This window comes from Puma concolor, chromosome A1 (assembly GCF_028749965.1).
Source record: "Puma concolor isolate L17-30 chromosome A1, mPumCon1.1.hap2, whole genome shotgun sequence".
Taxonomy (NCBI): Eukaryota; Metazoa; Chordata; class Mammalia; order Carnivora; family Felidae; genus Puma; species Puma concolor.
In genome coordinates, this window is record NC_141667.1 from 18,867,144 (window position 1) to 18,880,729 (window position 13,586).

Genomic DNA, 13,586 nt, shown 5'->3' on the forward strand with positions numbered 1-13,586 from the left:
AGAGCTAGGACAGCACTTAAACTTTCTTTCAACCTGGGGTAGGGGCATAGGGCTTCACATCACATCTCCACATCAGCTGGTTATTGGATCCCAGCTGTTCTTGGGGGACTGCCTTGGGCAGTACAGCTCACGTTGGTTGAGGGAAAATCTACAAACAGGACTCAGATGAGGGCTGTCAGTGTTATCACTTCCAGCAGCTGGGGAAGAAGGTCCTAAGTTATTGGAGGTGGGGTGAACCTGGGTGGAATTGTATTGCATTTATTTATGCATTGCACTGCAGATGCTGAATAATACAGTAAAACCTTAGTTTGAGAGCATAATTCATTCTGGAAACAAGATTGTGATCCAATGTGAATATATATCAAAGTGAATTTCCCCATTAGAAATAATGGAAAATTAGATAATTCATTCCACAACCCCAAAATATTCGTATAAAAATGATTACAATACTGCAACATAATACCAAATAATAATACAAAATATAAAGAAAAATAAACAGATTAACCTGCACCTACCTTCGTGGCTGGTGTGAGGGAGACAGGAGAGGGGAGGGTTATTGTGTAGGACGACTTTCACTATCACTAAGCGAATCACTGCTATCTATTGGTTCAATGGAATCTTTTTCTTTTTGTGCAACTTTAACAAGGAAGCTATCCAATGGCATTTGCTTTTGCCTTCTTTTGAGGATTTCACGGAAATGTGACATTGCATTAATGATCAACCACAATCCCACAATATGTGCACACGCACGTGTGTGCGAGAGAGAGAGAGAGAGAGAGAGAGAGAGAGAGAGAGAGAGAGAGAAGAACCATTGGCTCAGTTGTGATCATGTGATGTTTAGTGTTACATACTACTCGTACTGCAAGACATCACTTGTTTATCAAGTTACAATTTATTAGAAATGTTTGCTTGTCTTGTGGAACACTCGCAGAACAAGTTACTCTCAATCCAAGATTTTACTGTACTCATTAGAGTCACATCCTCTTTTTCTGTAGCTTCCTGTTCTAACAACCTTGGTTTGGACTTTTGTCCTTTTGAGCTCATAACAGCCCCACTTCTGTGTATTGTGTCAGCAATTCAGACAGAATGTGGATGTAGGCAGGTGTCATAGACTTGCACTTTCAACCTATTTAGAATAATTGAATCTCATTTTCTTATCTCCTCTACTGTAAGAGAATTTGAAGATGTGATTACTAATGAATATGCCTAGAACCAACACAAATAAATCAGACTTCTCTTTATAGGGAAGATGAAGAAGCTGGCCTGGATAACTCAGTTGGCTGAGCATCTAACACTTGATTTCAGCTGAGGTCGTGATCCCAGGGTCGTGAAATTGAGCCCTGTGTTGGGCAACAAACTGAATGTAAAGCCTACTTAAGATTCTTTCTCTTCCTCTCTCGGTACCCTGCTCCCTTTCTCATGCTTTCTCTCTCTCTCTAAAACAAACAAAAACAAACAAATAAATAAATATAAGGAAGATGAAAAGAATGGATGTTGGCTGGAGATTTAAGATAGCTTCTCTTATCAATATTCAGATCATTTTTTTACAAATAAAATTCATAGAGGGGCGCCTGGGTGGCTCAGTTGGTTAAGTGTCCAACTTCAGCCAGGTCACGATCTCGCGGTCCGTGAGTTCGAGCCCCGCGTCGGGCTCTGGGCTGATGGCTCAGAGCCTGGAGCCTGTTTCTGATTCTGTGTCTCCCTCTCTCTCTGCCCCTTCCCCGTTCATGCTCTGTCTCTCTCTGTCCCAAAAATAAATAAACGTTGAAAAAAAAAAAAAAACAAAACAAAATTCATAGAGTTGAAATTGAGGAAATGACAATACTTTTACTTTCCTAGAGAATTTTGAAAGCATATATCATATATATAAATTTACTTTTCACAAAACATATTTTTCTATTTATGTATATTTAATAAAGTCACAAACATACATTTCTATATATTCATATTTAACAAATTACATCCTTCTTATTAATATATCTGATTCCCTCAAGATTCTTTCTAAAGTTGAATGTCTTCAATGTCTTTGATACTATCACAGCATGCTATTTTTATAAATTGGGCCAGATAATTAATAGGGTTGGGGGATTTCCAAGGGAGCTGGCTCTCTTTTATGAATAGACAGAGAGCTCACACAGTTCCTCAAAATGATCAAGCGTTTAAAGTTGTTATTCAGCCAAGATGCAAACAAATGGTGATAATTCATAGCCATTCAATTTTTCATATCACTTTTTATACAACACATTTAGAGAAAAAAATTAGAACCTCTGTCCTGCCTGAAGATATGTGCTTCCATGATGAAATGTGGTTTTTCTCCTTTAGCAAATTTGTAATTAATAGTTCACCTACAACATATATCTTAATTTTAGGATCACAACTATTATTTCCTCAAGTCTTACTGGTCTAGTAAACACAGTCTAATTTATTTTCCCATATTTGTAGCAATTTTACAAAGAGCAATTTTTATTGGTAAACTTCAGGAATTAATTGAGCATAAAATCTATTGAGAGTTAGAGGCTATTTTTGTACTTTATATATCATTTTTTAGGTAGTTCTGGTAATTTCACTTTTACAGCTGTGCTATCTAGTTTGAAAAGTGCCATGATAAAATAATATACTCACCTTTTTTAGGAATTCCTTAAAATTGCCAAACCACCTGACAATACCCTTATGAACATGTCTAGCAAATTTAAAAAAGAAGAAAATGTGTATTAATTAAAATAAATGTGAATATTTTTCATAGAATACAATTTTCAGTTGTTAAATCTGGCTTCCAGGCACTTTTTTCTTTTCTCTTTGCAAATATAACTGGTAAATTTTAAATAAGGAATGTATTTTCTTTTGTTGAAAAGTTATAAATAGGAACCCCTTGAGAAAAGGACCTAGTATTTCAAACTGTAACAAATGTTCAAGTTACTTTCTCAGAAAGATAACATTTTGCATGTTATACTTATATTTTTATTATTTTAATTTTCAGAGTTTGGAATACAGAGTGAAACTCTAGGGAACTTTTATATTCATTTTTCATATTCATGAGTCTACAAAAATGTCAATATAATCAGAATACAAATAAAAAGTGATTATGTGAAACAAAATTTAAGACTTTTATAGATGCATTATCTATAATTATATAAAATCTTGGTAGAAAAGAGCTAGATAAGCTTGAAAGGACATAATTAATTTTCTGAAAAGATATGATTTTTGTTTAGAGTGTTCAAAACAGAATTGTCTGTAGTTTTCTTTTATATCATTTTATTATCACAGTCTACTGCAACTGTTTCACCCACCAGAAGTGAGTGACTGTCACTGATAAGCTCCAAAAATATGTGTTAATTAGTTTAAATATCTGTTGATAGCTAGGCTACAATAAAAACGCTACAATAAAAACAATATTACTCATGGTTCTGCTGCTCAAGGACATTTAATAACTTTTTTTAAGCCAAGGGCCTGGTCTTATATATTTCACCAGGCATTCAAAATTCCAGATCAAATCCTGATATCACGAACACCAATTTATCCACGTCCTCTAGATTAGATTAAATGAGTAAGTTGGAAGTCAGTCAAAAGATATGATGCTTTAGTTAATTTTTGTGTGTGAATGTCAGAAAATGGGCTGTAAATTCAACGCCTGTTTATGCATTTTGATAAAGAGAGATTGTATGGATTCTGCCACAAGAGGAAATCCTTTCAAATTAGTATATCCACACTAGTTTTGTTTGATCTTAAAATTTGACTTCTCTTTTGTGTGTGTATCAGACAGACTGCACAGAATCTTACACTTTGGGATTTTGAAATATTAATATTTGTATGTGTTTCTGGAAGAAAAAATGTTCCGATTAAAAAGGTAAATAAACTTCCTAAATTATGAAAAACAAGCAAACTTTTTTCATTGAATCAAGAAAGAGAAATGCATTTACCAAGGACACATTAAGAGTTATCTTTTAAATCTTTGCAATATGCCAGTTACCATATTGATTTCAATCTCAGTTTCCTGATATAACCCATCCCACATAGCAAAATACTTTTTCACTATTTTCAAATACACATTTTTGTTAAGATCTCTGAATGTCCAAAGACACCTTAAAAGTTATCACCAGGAAAATAGATTTCTGTGATTGAGATATTTTGACCTGGTTTGTTTGGTTAGAAAGACAATAACTTAATTTTAAAATTTTACTTAGTGTTTGGGATCTAACCTCATTTGTCTGCATGTATAGCTAGCTAGCTAGCTAGCTAGCTAACTAGATATAAAAGGGGGTTTCAATTAAATGACAGGCTATTTGTTTTGATATTTAAATGTGAAGGTAAGCTTAAGTTCTTTAAAAGCAGACACTGTTGAGTGTTGTTCCTTCTCTATTACATGGTAAAGTGACTGACATAGCATAGACAATAATCACTTATTAGATTGTGTAATAGTATTTTTGAATAGGATTACTCTCTCCCCTCAGAGTCATTACATATGTCAGGAGAAGAAGATGTAAAAAAGTAAGTAAGACATATATAAACAAAAAATGATTTGAAAAATCATTCCACATATCTATACTTAACATATGAATTTGTACAGATTATTTTCAATAAACTGTGCTTTGGCCATTTAGGCAGAAAGATGATAAACACTGTCTATCTTTTCACACAAAATGCCTTCCTTAATGGGAAGAAAGACTTTTTCAGAGGCCCTTTATATTTATTAACATCATGTTCTTTCATTAATAAATGAGTTGAATAAAACCTTTGACAGGTGTTCATTTTTATAACTATATTAGAGTCATTTTACTTTTTTATCTTTTATATTTTACCTTAGGGTCACTTCACCAAGACATATATTTCCATATCTCAGATGGAAACACTAAAAGAAAAATACATAAAGTTGATTACTAAGGAAGTAAACTACATTTCAATAGCATCAAATTTATGAATCGTAGAAAAAGGCCCAAAACTGTGAAGTAAAGGACTCAATGTTAATACATGCATAGCATTGCTACAAACTACTAATGTCTGAAATTTAATGAAAAATATAGGGAAGGAAGATTGAACATTGCTGAGTTAGACACATGTTCAAATTGCATTCAATAAAATTAATTTAGACCAAGGCATTTAGTCCATATGGAGAGAGTAGAGATAAGACATTGCAAATGCCTCTAGGAACAATTCTATTCATTTGCAATGACCAACATTACCCAGTAGTATAAGTTTAAATTTTCTACATTTGACAAATTACTTTGAATCACATGTCTCTAATGGCACCTTTTCATAAAGTGTACTGTATTCCTGAACATTTTTTAGCATATAATTACACTTGATTGCGACATACCTAAAAAAAATCATAAGCTGAAATAGGTTTATTAATAAAATAGTAATGTGTGCACTGAAGAATGTTCTAATTCAATAACCTAAGAAAAACTAGAAATGAAATATAAATTCTTTTGTTTTCACTCTTATCACATGCTCATTCACTGTTGCATGACCAGAAGAGTCCCTAATTCCCCATTTAATCAGAGATCTTAGAAAACACATCCTGAAAAAACAAAACCCAACATCATAGGGCTCTGATTTATTTTGTCTTGGAAAGATAATAATCAATTTTACATTTGGTATTGGCCAATGGAGCCTTGATCTGTGCTTGTTTGTAAGATGACAACCTGCATTTCAATGTAATCACTTAAAACTAAAGAAACTGGAAAACCAAACTATCCTTCAACTCACTAGATGAAAAATGAAAATTATGACTCATTAATTGCAGTTAAAGAAAGTCAGAATCATCTATGTGTTTATCTATGATTCAAATTCAAAGAATCAGGACCATTGGAAATTTCAGAGGCATTATTCAAAATGCAGTTTAGCCTGGATTTATTTTATGGACAGACCTTCAGGTTATATATGTAATGTCATTTGGTAGCGAGTAATATATTCTTTTTATCAGTTGGGCAACTAAGCTATACAATGTTAAATTATTTCCTGTAGTTCACTTGATATGCAAAGACATCTAACTCTCTTCCACCAGGAAAAGAAAAAAGGTTTACATTTCTAGCCATTTTACCTTCTCCCAAGAAGAAATCTTAAGTCATTTCTTTAAAGATAAAGCATTTGGCTCATTCACAATTAAAATCCAAGTAATGCCAATATTTTATAATAAATTATTGTCAAAATAGTTTGCATACCTGAAAATAGTGTGAATTAATGGCATTGTGAGTGTGTTGTGATAAAATAGGAAACTGACTTTCATATGCTAAATTCCTTTAATCTGTGTGGCTGTTAACTTTATGTATCTATTTGCCCAGATTAAGCATTAATTCTGGAGGTATCTGTGATGGTGTTTTTGGATGAAATTAGCATTTGAATTGGTATACTCAGTAAAGCAGATTGCCTTTCCTGCTGTGAGGATATGGGTGGGCAACATCCAGTCCTCTAGAACCTGAATAGAATACAAGGCAGATGAAGGTGGAATTCACCTCTGTTTGCATACCTCACTGTGTGTGCTGGGACTTCTCCTTTCACCTTCTCCTGCCCTTAAGATTTACACCATCAGTTCTCCTACTTCTTAGGCCTTCAAACTTGAACTGGCTTACATCAAAGGCCTTTCTGGGTCTCCAGCTTTCAGACAGAATCATAGAATTTCTCAGCCTCCATAGTCACATAATAAATATACATATACATGTACATGTACATGTACATGTATGTCCTACTGTTTCTGATGTGAAATGTTGGGGTATGGGAGCGAATGGTCATGAAAGAATTCTTGAGATGTCCTTGGTGCAAAAAGAGTGGTTTTACTGACGCATGGAGACAGGACCCGTGGGCAGAAAGAACTTCACTGGGGTTGTGAGGAGTGACTGATTATATACTTTCAAGTTGGGAGGGAGTTAGGGATAGTGTAAGTCTCTAAAGAATTTGGAAGCAAGGTACCAGGACCTTGAAGGGCTGGGTCATTTTCTACTGTCTAGTAAAACATTGGTAATGAGACCTTTCAGATGTATATAAATTGGCCATATGTTTGGAGGATGATTGCTAACATGTATCTTGGGGTGGGGAGAGGTAGAGATAAAGGAAATTTCCAAAAGGATTTTTACAGGATCCTGGAGGTCCAGTTAATGTCAAGTGAAGGTTGTCTTTTGCCTCTAGCAACGTATTAATGTTGAGGCCGTAGATCTCCTGGAGGAAGGTCACATTGCCTGTCCCAAGTATCTGTCAATGGACTTCAAGTTGTAAGAAAGTTTAATTTTTTTTTCTATATTCCTTTTGCCTTTGTTCTCCATATCAGTCCTGTTCCTCTGAGAACCCTAATATGTCTATGACTAAAGCTAAACTCCATGTAAAATGTTTCAATCTTTCTTTTTGATATTGAACTTACACTTATATATCTTTCTTTTTTTAAAATATAATTTATTGTCAAGTTGGCTAACATATGGCGTATACAGTATGCTCTTGGTTTTGGGGTTAGATTCCCGTGATTCATCGCTTCCATACAACACCAGTGCTCATCCCAAGTGCCCCCCCATGCCCTATATTTATTTCTTTAACAAAGAATTTCAATAACTTCATATTTTTTTAAATTCCTTAAATTAATAAATTATAAACTAATTAAATTCCTTCTAAGCAATATTGGAAGCATAAACCTACATTATTATGCTATATTGAAAGATAAAAAAAAAATTGTAAATTGCTTCTAGTACTTACAAACACAGAAGAACTTAGAAGAAATAATGCATAGAGACAGGTAAAATATAAATAAACCCGAAACACTCGATGCTTTCAGTGTGCTATAGCTGTACCGTGAGAATTTACATATCAGAAGACAAAATTATATGCTAGGGACTCATTCATTCGAATACATGTTGTCGTTTTTTTTTTTCTTTTTTTTTTTTTTCTTTTGAAGGTTGGAGGTTGACAAATGAAGAAATATGCTGACTAGCAGAATGGAAATTATTGCGCATTCTCTAGTTCTAGGAAAACAATTTTTCCATTAAATTATATATTTCAGGCAAATTGGCTTTGAAATGTTGGAATGTGAAGTTGTTATTTCTCTGCTAGAATCTTTGCTGGGAAAATCTATTGGACACCTTTCACAGAGCTCCTCGGATTCCTTTAGTTTTGCCTATTGTCTTAACTCTCTCAGCTCCTTTCTCCATTTCAGCTGCTGTGGCGCCCTCATGAGGAGCCGAAGTCCCTATTCTGCTTCCACACTCAGTTGAAAGGTCTCCTACAGTACAACAGGAGTTTTGGTTTCCAGGCTACTGCCGAATGGGCCAGCTGATGCAATCCCAGAGAAGTAGCATGCTATTTCCCTCAAGAGACATTTTGAATAACCTGACGTGGAGAACCCTGTTGGGGGCGGCGTGGTACAAGCAAATGAACAATGCCTTCCTTTCTTCCTTATCTATGTAAGACCATTTCAAGGCCTGGTTTCTCCAAACAGCCTGTCTTATGATATTCTCATGGCTCATTCGTCACCAGATGAAGGTGGCAAGAAATTGTCTGTTTCTTTAAGCCTCAAATACAAAAAGGCATCTAGTGCCATAGCACATCTCCTTATATTTATTCTCTTCCCAATCCAGCCTGTCCGGTGTCCTTTCCCCTTCTTTCTACTGCTCCAAGATTATTCTTCATTTATGCAGTGTTACGGCTGATTCTTAATCTCAGGGTCCATTTTCTGGGGGGAACCTGGGATAAACTAGCATATCGTCCTTGGAGCTAAGAAATCATGAAAGCTTGTCCACTTAATTTACTCTTTCTTTTTCCCAACACCTAACTGGAGCTTCACTTTTATGATCTTATGAGTGTAAAACATTTGGAGTACGAAATGGAAGGCTATACCTCTCATCACAAAACGTTTGTTCCTAGATCTATCATTTCTCATCATTGGGCCTGACTAGAAAAATCAAGTCATATATTTATTCACTAAACACTTACTAGGTGTACCACACACTGTGCTAGATGTCGAGGGACAAAAATGGAAAACATGTGGTGCCAATACTCAGATGCTGAACCTCAAACATACTATAATTTATTTTTAAATATAAGAACAAACGATAACACTGATTTGTACTTGAATTTCATTCTGTATTTAATCAAAACGAGTTCACATTTTAATCACTGAACGTGTACTAGGAAACGTACATTTTGCAAACGTTAACTTTGAGTCTGTTCAAGCACATGTAGAAGTAGGTTTGAATTTTATTGTTTTGGAAATCAAACTCAAAACATTACTTGTCACGGGTCGCACAGATGGAAAGAAGGAAAGCGTGCAGATCTTGTCTGACCACAAACCCAACGTGTTTCTACAGCAAGTCTCTCTTTATTTTGTCCCACACATGATGTTCCCACTTAGAATTTCTGCTAAGCTGTTTGTCAGTCTTAAAGCACTGCAATTTCTCCCCTTAGACTGTTCAAAGATAGGGCAAAGTAGTGTAGTGATTAAGACCATACTTCAGGGGCGCCTGGGTGGCGCAGTCGGTTAAGCGTCCGACTTCAGCCAGGTCACGATCTCACCGTCCGTGAGTTCGAGCCCCGCGTCAGGCTCTGGGCTGATGGCTCAGAGCCTGGAGCCTGTTTCCGATTCTGTGTCTCCCTCTCTCTCTGCCCCTCCCCCGTTCATGCTCTGTCTCTCTCTGTCCCAAAAATAAATAAACGTTGAAAAAAAAATTAAAAAAAAAAAAAAAAAAAAAAAAGACCATACTTCATTTTGGAGATAATACATATCTGAGATTGAATGCTGATTATAGAATCTTGGAAACATTGCTAACTTTGTGAATTTTACTCCATTCAACTCTACAATTATAATTATAATATCTACTTCATAAGATTCTTTTATCTATTTATTCTTCAAATATTTTTGGCTCCCTCCTGTGTCCAGTACTTTTTTGACATTGGAAACATAGAAATCAATGAAGCATATAAAGTTCCTGACTTCATGAAGCTCATAGCATAAGGGATAGATAGATAATTAATAATAACAGTAATAATAATAATAATAGTAAAATTTATTGCAATTTCAGATAATATTAAAGATATAAAATAGAAAGAAGCAGAGTAAAAGATATGAAATATCAATCTGGGAGGATTTTTTAACCTGTGAAAGTCAGGGACTTAAGGAAGAGAACTCTATGAGCCTTTATGTGAAAAAGCACTTTAAGCAGAGGGAACCCCAAAAACCAAGGTCCTGAGGCAACACTGTGCCTGACACAGATGGCTTTATGCCTGGAACAGAAAAAGGAGAGGAGAGGAAGTTGTTAGTGCTTGAGAGGTGGCAAGAAACCACATCATTTGAGACTTGCAGGGCATTTGCTTTTTTAAATAAATATGGAAAGAAGCCACTGGAAGTCTTTGGATCAAGAAGTCAGACAGACAAAGACAAATACAGTATAATATTACTCATGTGGAATCTTAAAAAGCTGAACTCGTAGCAATAGGGAGTAGAATAGTGATTACCAGGGTTTAGTGTTGGGATAATTGAGGAGATGTCACTTAAGGGTACAAATTGCAACTGATAGATAAATAAATCCTGGAGATCTAATCTACAGCATACTGATCAAAGTCAAAAATATGGTATTATTAGCTTCAAAGTTGCCAAGAGACTAGATCTTAAATGTTATTTCCATGAAAAGGAAGTATGTGACTTTTGCTAATGCTACTGTGGTAATCATCCTGGCAATATATAAATATATCAAAAAAACATTTTAAACTTACACAATGTTATGTTACATTTATATCTTAATAAAAAAATTCTAACAAATATTAAAGTATTGCTCTGACTGTTGTATGGAGACTACATTACAGTAGGGAAGAGTTGAACAGGAGACACTGACCAAGATGGTATCATAGTTATAGAGGTGAGTGGTTATCCTGGAGATTATTACAGAGCAAGAGACAATGAACATCTGATACATTGCAGGTGCCAAACTGTACCCACTGTCACACTCTAATGATTCAGGTTCAGGAGTCTAAAGTGACTGCTTAGGTGTTGATCTGTATACCTGTCTGTTGCTTTTTACGTTCTGCTCTTCTCTTTTTCTACCTACATTTCCTCTACTATGGTTTACCCTCTCTATGTACTCTTTTTCATTGCTCTTATTTTTTCCAGGTTTTTCCTGTTAGTCCATTGGTATGGAGTATTGATTGCTCCAAAGAAATTCCATTAGTATTAATTTTTTTAAGGAAGTAGAATCTTTCTTCTCAGTGCTCCAAGGAGTATATTCTTTCCTGGAAACAAATCCTTCATTTCCAAAATTTTCTAATTGCTATAAATCAAATAGGAACTAGTATATTTTTTCACCTTTTTTCTTTTTCACTTTAAAAGAGTACTAAGGACTGTTTTTTTGCAGCTGTTGAAGAGATCAAGAGAATGATATTCAGCACTTTCTATTATCTATTGTATGAGTTACAGTTACTAGTGGTTCAAATTTTGAAATATTCTCTTCATCTCCTGAATTTGTCATTTAAAGTTTTAAAATATACACAATGTTTATGAAATGGCTGATGTAATCAATATAATACACTACTAAGTCCTTTTTTTACATGTACTTCCTAATTCAACATGATATGCGATGGTATTCACAGGTGAGAAATTTTAGTTTCTACCATCAAAGAATGTGGAGCTTTGTGGTAAACCTAAAAAGAGACAGAAAACAAAATAAATTGTGGCATTCACTAAATGACACACATTTATATAAGAAAATCTGAGCCTATGGGAAAGAGCACACATATCTGAAAGAGCATAAGGGAAGACATTTCAGATTATGACAATTGAGCTACTTTCAGGAAGGAATCAGCATAAGTGGGGATGAAATGGAGGAGGAGATCACAGAGAGACTTGGTTAGGAGAGAAAGTATTCAGGAACTCCTGACATTTCCTTCTGGAAAGGTTTTATTGAGAGGAAAGGAGGGATTATCAAAGATGAAAATAAACAGTAAATGGCCAATGATGATAAGCTTTTTATGCCTTTGCATTTAAAATTTTCTTTTTCTATGTGAACTATACAAATAGTTTTGGTAGATTTAAAAGTGATATCTTTTTAGCAGCTGTGTAAAGAGACTGTAGGGCCGTAGGACTGTAGATTACATGAATAGTTCTGAATATCTGGCTCACCTTCAAAGGACTTAAGAACACAGTTTATTTCTGGCTGAGATAACCACAGCCTGATGTGGACCTACAACAGAGACATCTTCCATACTAAGTTGGCTAAGATTTTCTCCTATTTCTTCCTCTTCTATTAGTTTTATATATTTAAGATTTAAATTTAATTCCATTGTCCAGTTTGAGTTAACTCTCAGGTATGGTGTGAGGTAGGGATCTTAGCATATGATCACAAACATCTCCAAGCTTATTTTTAAGTTTGTTGTTTTTCTTCTATAAGTGTGTGAAGTTTTCCAACACTTTGTGCTGAAATGCCTTTTCTTACATCATGATACTATTTTGGTCCCTTTGCCAAAAATCAATGAACCGTATAGCTGGCGATCTGTTTCTGAACTATGTTTTCTTCCATGGATCAGAATGTCAGCAATGACACTGCTTGATTTCTACAGCTTCATAATTAGTATTGAAATCAATTACTGTACATCCTCAAAATTTATTCTCAGTTTTTAAATGTATTTCAGCCATTTATTCAATTTCAGGAAGAAGAAGAAGAAGGAGGAGGAGGAGGAGGAGGAGGAGGAGGAGGAGATGACTCCAGGAATGTGATTGAGAGTTTATTTAATGTGTAAACAATTTATTAAGAATTGGTATCTTAATGGGGCAGAGGGTGCCTAGGTGGCTTAGTCTTTAAACATCTGACTTTGGCTCAGGTCATGATCTCATGATCTCATGAGTTCAAGCCCTGGGTGGGGTTCTCTGCTGTGAGTGCAGAGCCAGCTTTGGATCCTGTCTCCCTCTCTCTCTGCTCCTTCCCTGTTTGCACACACATGCTCTATGTCCTTCTCAAAAATAAACAATTTAAAAAAAAGATGGGTATCTTAACAAAATTGAATATTCCATTTCAAGAACATGATACTATACCTCCCCATTTATTTAGGTTTATCCTATAATTTTGTTCATAACTGTCATGCAGTTTTAACTGAGATCTTGCATTCTCTTGTCACATTTATTTTTAAGTATTTTATGTTTCAGTGTTTTTGTAAGTTGAATTTTTGAAATATATTTTCCAATTGTTGATAATGTATATTTAATTGATTTTTAAAAAATGTTTATTCTAATTTTTTTTTTTTGAGACAGCGTGAGTGGGGGATGGGCAGAAGGAGAGGGGACAGGATCCAGAGCAGGCTTTGCTCTGACCCCAGTAGGCCAGACCTGGGACTTGAACTCATGAACCATGAGATTAAGATGAGATTAAGATGACCCTGAGTCAATGATGGACACTCAACCTACTAAGCCACAAGGCACCCCTTTAATTTATGTTTAAAAGATGTTTATTTATTTTTGAGAGAGAGAGAGAGAGAGAGAGACAAATCTCAAGACAGAGCCACCCAGGCACCCCTAATACATTTACTTTTCATCTTGCGACCTTCCTGCCTTCCTTCCTTCCTTCATTCCCTCCTTCCACCTTTTCCTTGCTAATATAGAATGTACCTGCACTATACGCCATGCTCGTGCC